At 41.6% G+C, this 14,814-nt stretch overlaps 1 protein-coding gene across 3 annotated transcripts in view; it reads left to right on the plus strand.

Moving 5' to 3' along the window:
* The window catches only part of LOC124554776 (protein O-linked-mannose beta-1,2-N-acetylglucosaminyltransferase 1-like), a 1,050,404-nt gene that overhangs the window by 369,631 nt on the left and 665,959 nt on the right, over positions 1–14,814 (plus strand). For all 3 annotated transcript variants that reach the window (XM_047128420.1, XM_047128423.1, XM_047128421.1), the window contains exon 3: positions 2,053–2,078. The gene's annotated coding sequence lies outside the window, so the exon portion shown is untranslated. The remainder of the gene's footprint in view (positions 1–2,052; positions 2,079–14,814) is intronic.

Here is a 14,814-nt window from a genome sequence, read left to right on the forward strand (position 1 = left end):
GTCGATTCTGTATGTTTCTTGTATTATGTAATCAAGATATGTTTTGTACTGTAGTTCAGTTATTTACTTTTCACCTGGCTAAATGGCCATTTGATTCCGAAGGCCAAATAAGCAAAATAATTTCGTACAATGGGTTCCGTATCTAAAAGAAAGCCCTGTTTAGAATCCGCTACCATCTTTATTAGTTAGACCCTACATATATAGAACGTCGTGCGCTCTCTTAGACAGATGTCACAGTTGGGTACAAGGAAGTCCCGTTAGTATAAATTCCTAGCAAAATACGTGAAGACTTGTTGATGACCAAGGCTGATGCAAAATTTCGCAGACGATTCTCAACATATCCATCAAATAATTGTCAATCACTTACTGATTGTCATCCACTGCATTGATTTTAGATGGAATGACCAATACACGCAGTGGTAGTATAATTCCTCTACGAAGCAAGTTGCCTTCAAAACATCCTGGGCATAACCAGTTACTAAGAATTTTTTGCGCTTTTTAACAGAAGAAGGAGAGAGAGAGGGAAGGAAAGAGAGAGAGAAAGAGAGAGAGAGGGAGGGAGATATATATCTAAAAGATCTACATCTATACTCTGCAAACGAGTGTGAAGTACACGGTGGATGGTACTTCCCACTTTACCATTTATTAGAGCGTCTTTTCGTTTCATTTACGTGCAGAGCGCTGGTACGATGAATATTCAAATGTCTAAGTATGCGTTGGATTTAATCTTATGGTGATGTGATATTATTTGGATTTGTTTGGATATTAAGTGTGGTTTTCCAATTTTTCATTACTATGTTTAGGAACTGTATCAATTTAGGACCTACTTTGTATATTTCCAATATTTGTAGTAACCATGAGTGGGGTACACTATCAAAAGCTTTTTGGTAATCAATGTATGCGTAGTGCAGCGACCTTTGTTTAGTTTTAGCTTGATATGTCACCTCTGCATCTATTATCAGTTGCTCTTTACAGCCTCGTGCTCCTTTGCAACAGCCTTTTTGTTCTTCATTTATAATTTTGTTCTGTGTTGTATGTGTCATTAATTTCTGTGTAATGACTGAAGTTAATATTTTGTATATTGTTGGTAGGCATGTTATGGGGCGATATTTAGGTGGGTTTGCTGTGTCTGCTTGATCTTTAGGTTTCAGATAAGTTATTCCACGTGTAAGCGTATCAGGGAATGTGTATGGGTCTGCAATGTAACTGTTAAATAATTTAGTTAGATGTGAATGTGTTGAGGTGAACTTTTTTAGCCACAAATTTGCTATTTTATCTTTTCCAGGGGCTTTCCAATTGTGAGTAGAATTAATTGCTTGGGTGAATTCATGTTGCAAAATTATCACTTCAGGCATTTGTGGTATCATCTTGTATGTGTCTGTTTCTGCTTGTATCCACCGTGCATGCCTGTTATGTTGTACCGTGTTTGACCATATGTTGCTCCAGAAGTGTTCCATGTCTGTTATGTTTGGTGGATTGTCTATTTTAATGTGTGTGTTATCTATTGTCTGGTAAAATTTCTTTTGGTTTGTGTTGAATGTTTGGTTTTGTTTCCTTCTATTTTCACTTTTTTTGTATCTTCTAAGTCGTTTGGCCAACGCTTGTAATTTCTGCTTCTTTTCATCTAATTGCTCTATTATTATTATTGTTAGTAGTAGTAGTAGTAGTAGTAGTTTTGATGTGTTACACACTTGTTTTTCCATGTTGAACATCTATTATACGATTTGTTTCCTCATCTTGGTGACATGTTTCGAATATAGAAGCCCAGGAGGAAGTGAGACTTTTAACAATCAAAGTAACGAAATATTTACTCAGGTTTTGGGCCTATCGGTATTAATTACAGCAAGTCAAGTTCATACTTACATCTCTACGTTGTCTCTCAAAATAGAACATGCAACAAATTCCTAAGCTAAGTTTATGTACGTTTGCTTATTGGTATAACTTTACATAATTTTGTAATGTGTGTGTGTGTGTGTGTGTGTGTGTGTGTGTGTGTGTGTTTTTGTGCTTTTCTGCCTTTGGATTAACATTTTTCTGATATTTCTGTTACAGGTTGTGAAGCCTCTGTGCTGAATAAGGTAAGGAAACCTATTACAAGGTGTTTAGTAATCTGTGAAATCACTTTTGGCGTCTGATAATGTCGTTGAGACAAAGAGGATTCTGATATTGATTGAGTCAAAAAACCTTTGTTTAAAGGAATAAATGTACTAAATATTAGTGCTATTTTATACACACACGCACGCACGCGCACGCAAAAACACACACACACACACATATATATATATATATATAATATATATATATATATATATATATATATAATCTTTCACTGTGACACTTTTTAATGGGCAGCAGCGGTGGCGGAATCCACTGACAGCTGCTTCTAAATGTAACGAGTGTGTGTTGAAATGCGACAGTAACGCGTAATACATGCTCTGCTTGTCACAAAGATCCCAGCTGCGGCTGAACTACACTGCTGAAAGCATCAATCAATCTATCACTGCCATATTCAGAATACAAGTCTATGTATAAAATTTTAAGTGATGACGAACCTGGAGTTAGACTTATACATAGGCTGTGCACTGATCTATTGCAATGTGGTACCATCTGCGTTTTAACGTTTAACCTGCGTTACAAATCTTTGAAAGGACATACTTTGTTTAAGTTTCTAGTTAGGGGCGATGTATCAAAAGAATGAAGTTCTCTACTCGGAGTTGGAGAAAACGCATTTTCGAATGCACTAGTGGCATTATCATGTCGCTTCGATTTCAAGTCCGACACTTATTTACCTGATTTCACATGTTGGTCGAAATAAACGTTTATTTGGTGTGTGGAGATGTTTATCAAAATAAGATTTTCCTTGGTTTCTCTAAACAGCGAAGACCGATGTCATGCTGGATCGTATGAAAATGTCATGGCTGGCTGCTTTTCTCATCTGGTCCGAGTCTGGTTTTGTATTCCGTCTCCAATGTCCTTATCGTTCTTGGACAAGAAATGTTACGTCGGACTATTTTCTCTCAGCCTGTCATAGTGCAGTAAGTCGCAGCGAAATGGATGGGCATAATGCAGTGCGTAATAATGATCAGTGTACGACGATAAGAATAGGAACCTAAATAAGATTACTTGCCTTAAAAGCCAGCCGGGGTGGCCGAGCGGTTCTAGGCGCTACACTCTGGAACCGCGCGACCGCTACGGTCGCAGGTTCGAATCCTGCCTCGGGCATGGATGTGTGTGATGTCCTTAGGTTAGTTAGGTTTAAGTAGTTCCATCATCATCATGGGAATACATTAACTATGTTATCCTAAGTGATTTTTGTACCAGTATGAAACTCACGGATGCAAATAACTTTACACAACCACCTCATAATGCTAAAATCAATAACAAAAAATTATGTGCCATCTGATGATAAGTCGCTAGGCTACTTGAAACCATCCATGGCAAAATAAATACTGTACCATCACAAAAGGAGACTGGTTGGATTTGTATCTGACAACCTTTATTCATCATAGTCGCAGTATTCTACAGTCATAAAGGTTAAAAATTGTATTGTAGTACATATTACATATGGTACACACGATCCTTCCCCCTCAATAGCAGAAGAATGAAGAGGGTGGTTAAAATTAAACTTTCGCAATATGAGAGGGTCTCCATGAAATACGAATGATTGAAGGACAATGAAACTTTGTGGAAAAATTTATGAGGACCTGCAGAAGAGAAATAAGGAATAAACCTTGAAAAAACAAATTTTAATTTCCACATGACACAGTTCAAATCTGGTGATCTTTGTGGCTATGCAGTTTGGAACGGTCTATCAAGGATTCGGTTTGCTTCTGGGAGAGGCCGACGGGCAATTGCGCCACCAATTCTTGAAGAAGTAAATACTGTCATGGCTGAGAATGCTGAATGCAGTGTGCGATCTTCAAGCAGTGCATGAGTTGTGTCATAACAGCTGAATATTCCATGGTCCACTGTTCGAAAAGAGCTACGAACAATCGTGAAATGGTATTCGCACAAACTTCACATTACTCGCCAACTTTTGCCACGTGACGCAGACATTCGCGTAGACTTTATCTTACATTTCTTGCAAAGATCTTGAAACAGTTTATGGAGAGATGAAGCATACTTAACGCGTACTGGGGCAGTGAACACTCACAGTTATAGCATTTGGGGATCGTCGCGTCTAGCGAACGTTGATGGACTTCCCTGCATAGTGAACGCGTCACTGTGTGGTGTCTCTTCAGAGCGCAGTTAGTGATTAGTCCATTTTTCTTTGAGGAACTCTGGCTCCAAGGAGCAATAACATGCAGCTTGAACGGCACACGTTACTGCGATGTGCTTCGTCACCATGTGATTCCTGCTCTACTGGAGAGAGGTGCTTTGGAATCATCTGTTGCGGTGCCTAATGGAGCTCCACATCACGCTGCTCGTGAGGGTCACTCGGTAACTCCGTAATACATATGGTGAAAACCGAATCATTGGCCGATAGTTCCAAACTGCCTAACCACCAAGATCACTAAATTTGAATCCTCTCGTGTGGAAAGTAAAGTGTGATTATTCAATAGTTTATTTGTAATTTCGCTTCGACATGTTCTTACAAATGTTCCCATAAAGTTCGGTTGTCCTACGATCGCTTGTTTTTTCATGGGGGCCCTCTCAAGTAGCGAAAGTCTAGGTATAACCATCCTGTATTATAAATACCGACTGTGGCACCTTGGAACTGACGCGGCAGAGGGGTAACAACCGGAAAAGTTAGATTATACATCTCGTCATGTTGATGTTATAAAAGAGATACATGTTGGAACTGAACAAAGATGACCAAGGAAATCCACCGCAACTACGATTCCTGAACCAGCCTGGTAATCACTCAAAGTGATTTACATGCATATGACCCGAGAAATTAGGATATTTGGAGGAAGATTAGAACCACGATCCTTCCAAACCCGCGACGCATGCGCGGCAGCAAACAAGACAGGACAGTTTTCCACTGCAGCATACAGTACTTAGACTATTGACGGTAAAGGACCGTGTTTTCCAGCGTAATTAGAAACAAGAATTAATGTTTGACCCTCATAAAGATCGCGGAATGTGTCACCTAGAATTCTTTAGCTACATTGTTTCACCGGGTATTTTGCGATTCTTCCATACTTACCGCTTCATCGTATGGTACTGTCCTTTCATGGCCCCGAGCTATGAATGTACTTACAGTATAAAGCGATCAGAGACTCACTTATTTTCGTGTAGGCCAGTCAAAAATAAGAGGCGTTCCTTAATTTGGCGAAACACTGGATTTCACTACATCTGAATGGAGCACGTCCTGGCGGTCCACAGTTTAAGAAGCTGTTATAAGGAATCTCGTTTAAAAAGAAAACTTTGGCGCGGCACAGCCTGCTTGCCTTGATGTGCAAGAATTTAATGCCCTTAGAGCAACAACTGGACGGATGCTGTATTTAATTGCGAGCAAAGTTGAGAACAAGGAATTAAATTCTGTTAACGAGAAACCGCAGACAGCGATGGAATGAGTTCCCTGGAGAATTGGCATTTCTTCTCCTCCTGAGTGGCTTCTGACCTTTTTTTTCTTTTTTGCGCCCGCTATTTGGATCGTCTGCTTCCTTCTGTGTCCATGTCGTATCGTGGGCTTAAAAACAAATCTAGATCGGATGTTTATCTCTTAAATCAATTAATTACTCTGGGGGAAGTTACAGATAGGCAGTTGCGTGGAGTGTTCTCTCTCTCTCGCGCGCGCGCACGCTCTCTGTCTGTTTCTACCTCTCTCCCCCTCCCCCACTTTTCCCCCTTTCTTGCTTCATATCCTTCCTACTTCGCTCTCCACCTCAACTCCTCCCTGTTCAAGGCTTTCTGTGTCGGAATGTTTTCCTCGTTAATGAATTTCAGGTCTAACCTTTAGCACGTCGAAGTTTCCCAGCCCACATTGTTAAATGAAATGCAAATCGTTAGTCTGAATAGTGAAAGCATTTTTATTTTAGTAATTAGCTATAATACTGAAGACTGATATTTATTGAAGTCCGAATATGTACCAAACAAAAAGCTATAATTAAATCCAGGTGCCGCTCAGGGTCGCCCTTCATCTTCTGCTTAAGGTGCCATTAGAGGGCAGTCTTCGAGAAACACGTGGTTGGCAGAATTTTCTTCCGGCTGCTTCTGGCGGCCATAGAAATCGGAGCAGCTACATTTCCTTCAACAGCCACCTTAGTTGTGTTCATGAGATGCCTTCACAGTTCTTCCCCTTCATGTATAAATGCATGACAGTTCTGTCCCTTGTACCACGTCTGTTAAATTTTGGAGACGGACAAGGACGCACAATACCTCCATGGAATCGGAACGCAGATGTAACTTCCGACAGTCAATATGTTTGAGTTTTTACAACGGATTTCCCCATCCACTTACGCGAATGTCGGATTGAGTACTAATTTCAGATTCGGATAACATACTACGTCAGTTTGTACATTCGCCACGCTACGTAAAACTCTTGTGTTCCTATATATTACTACATATTCAGGCTACTTTATTTAATTACCTTTCATTAGAGGAAAGTATTAAATAAGGAATTAAAACATCGAGTAGCTGAGGAAAAAAAAACAGATATTGGTTTCTCACTTACGCAGTCCAGAGTAGAAAGAAATTTGTCGCACATATTGATGCAAGGGCAGTGGTTTTTCAACTTCAGGGAGTTAAACTTCCAGCCGTCCAGTTTCCGAAATAATCAATGATTCTTCTAAACACTGCTCAGAATTTTAGACTCAACAAGCAATTATTAGAGACAGTAAATTGAAATACTTTATTCATCACATCTATGGCCATTTCAGTGAAGCGATAACTGCACACTTCCGTTGATTTGCGTGCGTTTAGCGGTATATTTGATTTTGGTTCAAAATTATAGGCAACGCTGTGTTAAAACTAAACCCATTGTTATCGGCATAACTTTTCGGCATTGCTTAAATATGTGTATCCGGTCACCCCTGTAATTGTGTTTTCATTTTAATAATACACTGGTGTACAAATTTAAAGCAACAAACGGAAATTTTGGAAGGTTGCTTTTATTTTGCCACAACAGTACAAACAGATGATAGTATAGTAGAAACAATGTAAAGAATACAGAACATTAACAACTGCAACATGATTACGGTAGACAAAAATGTTCTTGGTTTTTTCCAACTTAATAGATTTGCACACACATTCCGACAAATGGTTAATGTGGTCAGTATAGGGTGTGACCACCTCTGACAGCAATACAGGCCTGGCAACGTGGGGGCATGCTGTGAATGATGTCGTCAGTCTCGCGCTATGGCAATAACGCCCATTTTTCCTGCAGAGCTGCTCGCAAGTCTTGGAGAGTGGTTAGTGGATGCTGGCATGATGCAACCCGCCTCCCTAGTGCGTCCCAGACATGTTCTATGGGATTCAAATCAGGACAGTGAATAGGCCACGCCGCGCGTGCAGTGTCTTCCCTATCCAAGAAAACATCGACAACCCGTGCTCTATGAGGTCGAGCATTATCGTCCATTGCCGCGCGGATTATCCGAGCGGTCTGAGGCGGTGCAGTCATGGACTGTGGAGCTGGTTCCGGCGGAGGTTCGAGTCCTCCCTCGGGCATGGGTGTGTGTGTTTGTACTTAGGATAATTTACGTTAGGTAGTGTGTAAGCTTAGGGAGTGATGACCTTAGCAGTTAAGTCCCATAAGATTTCGCACACACATTATCGTCCATCAGTACGAAGTCTATGCCCACAGCGTCTCGCAATAACCGCACATGAGGTCTCAAATCTTGTCACGATACCTGACACCAGTTAAACCTTATCGATTCACCCGTACAATTACAAGAAAAGCTGTTCGAGTGGTCAAACGTAATCCTTGTCCACACCATTAGGGAGCCGCCTCAAATGGTTCAAATGGCTCTAAGCACTATCGAACTTAACATCTGAGGTCATCAGTCCCCTAGACTTAGAACTACTTAAACCTAACTATCCTAAGGACATCACACACATTCATGCCAGAGGCAGGATTCGAACCTGCAACCGTAGCAGCAGCGCGGTTCGACTGAAGCGCCTAGAACCGCTCGGCCACAGTGGCAGGTGGATCCTCCTCGATATCGGTCTTTTTCCACGATGTTTCGGTCCCGAAATCGTGTTCCACGTTGCCTCCAGACGCGAAACCGTCGAGAATCACTCTCCAGACCAAATCGGGACTCATCTTTGAAAAAACGTTGGCCCACTGTTCGACCGTCCAGCTGGCACGTTGACGACTCCACTGTAGACGCTCCCTTCTGTGAAGACGCGTCATAGGTACACATACAGAAGGTCACCGGCAAAAAAGGCCACTCTGCTGAAGCCTTCTGTACACCGTTTGCCTCGACACAACTCGTCCAGTGGATGCTGCGAGATCTCATGCCAGTTGCTTTTCAGAGCTATGGCAGTACCGTCGTGCCCTTACAGCCAAATAGCTGCCCTCTCTCTATGATGTCACACACTGGCGGCCCTGCCCTGGACATCGAGATACAGTTTCGGTCTCTCTAAATTGTCGCAACATCCGAGAAACAACAGAACGATTCACATTTAGCCATCGGGCCACATCAGCTTACGACTGTCCTGCTCCCATTCATCCTATGGCCCTCAACCGCAGGGTGTCTCGTAGGCTTCTTCTCTGTGCCACGCTGCACCGTCTGTGACTTGTGTACACATGTATTTTGGATGTGGGACTATCAGCAAACACTACCCCGCTTGGTGGATGCCCTAACGTCACCGTTGGCGAGGTTATCTGTTGACCGGAATGCCATCTTCTGTTCAGAACACGAGCATACAGACATCTGTTGACAGTTTGTATGATTATACCGTGAATTAGACACAGGACGGGGAAATAGCGGTTTGTTGTTTTAATTAGAAATCAGTGTATTATTGTTAGAAAATACATTTCTGTACGAGTACATAAATGTAAAAGGAATGCCATAATCAGTATTAGCATGAAATTTCGCGGAGAGTAAAAATTAAATATCGGGGTACGAGCCGAGTCTTTATTGTGTAGACGATGACTGGCATCACGCAAATTAAATCGAAATCGGCAATGGTCTGTAAATTGTATATTTCAAGGAAGTGATGGTGGTGAGAAGTTCTTCATCAGTTTCCATTAACAATAAACTTTCTCGTAAAATAAATTCCGTTAATTCTATTGAGAACACTGACATACGTGTCTACTACTGTAAAGTCGGCGAATTGTGTGCGCCAGCGCTTGGGGGCGCAGAATTTCTTCTTAACGTAGCGAAGAAGGTCGCAGCTTCGTCGTCGGTGGCCACGAAAGATCCAGAGATTTGTTCGAGAATCTCCGCCAGTGGCATCCACGAGTGGAGACGTATTGCGCTTTATGGCTTTCCTGAGCGCCTGTCTATTGGCGGCAGCTGCCAAGGGATCGTACACAATCCCCCTTTGCGTCGGCCGCCAGGGGGGCGAACAAATCGATTACAGAGAAATCCCTCAGTTCACTAACAGGCAAATAGCTTTTGGCGATTCCTGTTACAGCCGCTGTTTACGCCAGATCCCCGAAGTAGAAACCTGTCTGCAAAAGTATTCTTACCGCAATTAAATGTACTGTAATGCACAGCGCACATGCTTAGGGCAAATTTATTCTGTATTTGGGGTACATCTAGGTCCAAGAATATACATGCTAGCAAATTCATCAGTCCGAGCACTTGCAGAAAAGCTGTTATTCCTGCGGATATTTGGAAACCACTAAAACTGTCGCTTGGAAATATTTGCACGTCCGCCACGATATTTCCACTATTTTCGTAAACGTGTATGATTTAGTCAGTTCCTTTGTAAAGTAACGCATCGACTATGTCTTACAGATTTGAATCCTCAGCTCTTCCTCGGTAGATGTACAGCCGACGTCACAGTTGACAGTTTATTTTTGAATTAGTTTACTCGGAGAAAGAAGAATTACAACCGGCCGGAGTGACCGAGCGGTTCTAGGAGCTTCAGTCTGGAACAGCGCGACCGCTACGGTCGCAGGTTCGAATCCTGCCTCGGGCATGGATGTGTGTGATGTCCTTAGGTTAGTTAGGTTCAAGTAGTTTTAAGTTCTAGGGGACTGATGACCTCAGATGTTAAGTCTCATAGTGCTCAGAGCCATTTGAACTATTTCTCTGTGTTACAAACGGAAAAATACCGTCTGTTTAGCAGACAGTTCTTAATTCTCAATATGTGGGATGTTTTCAATCACTACACCAAATGTTATTTTTGAACTGGCATCCGGAGAAAGGTTAAGAGAAAAAGCTCTAATACTAGCTGCCAACTGCCGGTTGTATGCCATATTTGTGTAAAACGGGCTAGTCTCGTAAAGAAGGAAGATTAATTAATGTGTGGTTTCGATTTCATACCTGTGCTGCTGAATGGGCATGGAGTATCCATTTCAGATAAAAACATTTTTAATAAATACATATGTATCTATGGTAACTAGGGCAAGAAAAACTTTGATTTTCAACAAAAGTCGTAAACATTGCGCATTTGCTATATGTTTAGTGTATTGGCCTAATATAGAGCACTACACACATCTCGACCTTACACCGGAATTTTTGTTGCTTCATGTCAACCATCCCAAGGTCTCTCATAGAATAATTAGAACCCCATGCGACCACTAGGTGCCATCTTCATTTCAAAACGCGACAGAGCTCTCTTGCTACTCGTGCAGAATGAGCGCCAATAAGAGAATTATATAGTCCATATGAATTACCCTTACTCTCAGCAAATAAACACGTCAACTCTAGAACCAGGTAAAACAACATAAAACGGGGTTATCATAGTACTGATATACTACAGAGAATTTGAGTAAATGGGTAATCGGGGAAAATGTATGCGTGATTGTAAAATTCGAAATTATTACATCTAGTTATTAAAAAAAGGCATCTGGCCATGTCGAATAGTTGAGAGAGGCACTAAAAGGTTCGGACATTCATGTTCCAATGACATCACTAATATGGTGGAGTTCGCCAGTATTCATAACATGCGGCTTTCAGTGAGTACTATGTCCGGAGAGTGATGCCGTACAACTACATATTGTCAAAGAAAAGAAAAAATACGTTTGTCCTGTATCATGGTGGCAGTTACGGCTTAGTTTGCTTTTCCATTTCAACCGAGCGAAAGGGCGCTGCGATTACTGCCCAGAACTCGCTCTTTGGAGGATGGCACTTTAAATCCGCTTCCAGCCATCCAGATTTAGCTTTCCATGATTTTCTTAAATCGCTTAAGGCACATTCCAGGATGGTTCCTTTGGCAAGTACACTCTCGATTTCCTTCCCTGTACTTGTCCTCCGTTTATAATAAAATCGTCGACGGGACGTTTAGTGCTAACCGTCTACCCTTCTTCATTTCAAGCACAAACGATTCTTGAGAAGACTCGCTAGTATAACCATGGCGAACCTTTATTCTTACTGGTCTTCTCCTTCGTGTCATTTACGTATGTAGTATAATAAAAAACACTGTCCATGAACATCTGTGAGTGACAAAATACAGGGTGGTTATAATTACTTAAGGAACTGCATTTTTAATCATCAGCTGTATAAATAAGCCTTCATTCTCTACCGTTTTCGGTCACTCAGACCATCCTCACTGGAAGACTATCAACAAAAGAATGAAAACTTTTCAGTGTCGATAAACTTAACCAACAGCCGTACACTTTAAAATATTCTATTTTATTGTGAAAGCAACCCGTTTCGGCAATTAATTTTGCCATCTTCAGGCCCCATACGCTTTTTTCAAATCAACGAATTTATCGCATAGTGCCATAATATTGGATATCGTGTAGCGCCATAAAATTGGATATCGTGAATTCCAATCGTTTTACAGATGCTTCATACAAAGACGTGACAGCAAGAATAAAAAATGCCCTGTATATATATTAATGGTTATAACTTGTGCTCCAGGACTTGCTTCCTTATTTGTGTTAGTGTCATTACTAGCCGTTAGGCGCCGGTACTGGTAAGGCGATATAGGTTGAAACACAAGCATCAGTGTGCATTATAGTTGCAAACAATCAACGTGAATCTGGAAAAGGTGATCAAGGCTTAACTTGCAAACCTGTTTTATCAAAGCAACGGCAATAAAGCTGATGATCTTCGAGCATACCGATGCATTAACGGAATACGGTGAGGTCCTCTTTCCACACAGGGGTTGAAGAACATCATTCGGGAGTTGGAATTAAATGGCGATTTGGGAATTGCTTCCGAGAGAGGCCGATTTTCAGTTGTGCCACACCTAACTGAAGAAGTTACTGATCGCTGAGAACGCTAGAAGCAAAGTGCGGTCTTCAAGCACTGCACGAGCTGTATCACGGCAGCTGAATATTCGACGGCTCACCGTTAGAAAATTGCTGCGAACAAGGTTTAGTGCGGGTCCAGGCTGTCGTAGGTGCAAATGGTCGTCACATTTAGAAACTTTTGTAACCTGAAACATAAACATGGTACACAATTAACAAATGTTACTCCCTGATGTGGAAATTAAGATGTGCTTCTTTCAATGGTTTATTCGTTATTTCTCCTTACAAACGTTTCCACAAAATTTCTTTGTCCTGCGACCACTCGACTTTCTTGGGGGCCGTCTCAAGTAATGATAGGTTAATTATAATCATGCTGTATTTTTATCTTCACGGTGTAAACTTTATACGAAACGTAAACTGGGTAATCTGTAACAACGTCCTCTTAGGTTGCAGATATAACTGAGGGAAACTGCCAGTAAATATTTCTTACGACCTATTCACACGGGAGACTGAATACTAGCTGACGACGTACCATTCGTATTTTGTGAGTATATTTCCTCGAAGCGATAGATGTGGTTCTGCCGAAGGTGCCATTTTGGAGCGTGCTGCATTTCCTTTGATGGTCTCACTTTGGCTTAAGAACCGTCCTCAGATCGCCAGCCCTCTGTATCCACAAGCGCTGCAATATAACGGCGTCCCATACGGAGAATGGTCAACGTAAGTGGGTTCCTTCGCCAGTGAGCTCTCGTCTCGTCTCTTTCTCCCAGTGAATCGCAATCTCCCATTTGCAGCCACAATGTGTTTAGTCAGGTCGAATGCTGCAGTTTTGTCTCCCCGCAGCCGCGGCCACGGCCAACCGATTCCTTGCCGTTGCTCGAAAGCCTTTTCCAAATACGATTATGGATGAGCTTAGTTACGAGGCGCTACATCAAGTTGCGGTTTTGTAGAAAGACAGCACACTGTGCACTATCTGTGATGCGCTAGCTAACTCGGCATAGTAAGTTCCTTAACAGTAATTCAGAGGTTTGTGACACAGTGTCCATTTGGTTCCAGAATTTTCACTGTTATTACAGATACACGTCTGGGGATACTTCGTTATTCTGAATACCGTTGAAAGAATAGAAGGCCCCATTATTGTACTAGAATTACGTCCTGTCTCGCTGGATGGAACAGCGAAACAAAAAAAAGGGGGTGTTACGTGCAGTTAGCGATTCTGGTAAGCTACTTGTGATGATGTGGCTTCTTAAATTCGCTTTGTTGATACGCTACAAATCATATTGAAAAAATAATATTTACTGTGCATTGAAACGAATGTTTTGCAGTAACAGAGAATTACCGAACATAAATTTTCAAAACATGAACAGGATTATTAGCGATTATGTTTCAGTGAATACTGTATAAACTGAAAGGTAATATTTGCTCTACTCTCATCTTTTATTATTCGGCACACAAGCGAATTCTTTTTCAGTTACTTCAGATTATTTTCTTTTTATTGGCCTGCAGCAAATTATTCTGCGCATTAACTCCATCCCGTAACCTCCGGCGATGAAACAATAGTGTTTACTTTTTTAAGAGCTAAGCAACATTTAGGTATTCAAGCGCAGGTTTCGTTGATAAATTTATTCAAGTGTAGCGTTGTTCCGGCATTGGGATTCCTGTAAGTCACAAGAAAACTAGGCACAACTAGATGTAAATAGTACGACCTTCACAAACTACGGCTCTTCGTGTACTAGCATAGAAATCAGGAAATTAAAAGGTAATTTTCATCTATATTAGTGTTTCAGCACCACCAAAGTCAGTTGACGATTCGTTATTGTTTTGGCTAAATTTGTGAGAGTATCATCTGCATAGAGTGATCGCCAAATTATGACTCTTATGGAATCTGTAAGAACCATCTTACAACCTCGTTGCGGGTTCTGACGGGGTTAGTGAGTAGGTTCACACGCAGTGGAGAAAATAAAGCATTTATTGATGCTGGGTCGTGGTTGCCTGAAGAGTTGCCCCTCACTATACAGGTTGGTCAGAAACAGTCTGAAAAGCTTGTAAGGGTGTTGCAGGGTGGGTCGTGGTGAGAAATTACTGTTAAGAAAAAAATTCGACACGTTGCGCCGTTTCCCAGTTAATTAGGCCTGAATTGAACCAATCAGGCCGTTGTGCGCGCAAATTCAAGTGGCCCGCCAGATACAATTAGTGTCATTTGTTCTCGTAACGCAGATGATAGCGCAAGACAGTGCGTAGCCATTGGGTCGGGTGCGATCCTTACTACCGTCCCATGTCCAACTGTTGTATCGCTCTCTTGTTCGTTTTTGGAAACCAAACGAAACACACGTCTGAGGACACCGTCTCGGGCGTGCCGCATGAATTTGCGCGCACAGCAGCCTGATTGGCTAATTTCAGTGCTAATTAACTCGGAAACGGCGAAAAGTATCGAAGTTTTTTTTTTAACAATTATTTTTCAGCAGAACCTACCCTATAATGCACAAGTTTTTCATACTGTTTCTGACCATGCTGTGTAAACAACGACTTGAATCTATGATTGATGTTCTCCCCCGTATACA

Source organism: Schistocerca americana, chromosome X (assembly GCF_021461395.2).
Source record: "Schistocerca americana isolate TAMUIC-IGC-003095 chromosome X, iqSchAmer2.1, whole genome shotgun sequence".
Taxonomy (NCBI): domain Eukaryota; kingdom Metazoa; phylum Arthropoda; class Insecta; order Orthoptera; family Acrididae; genus Schistocerca; species Schistocerca americana.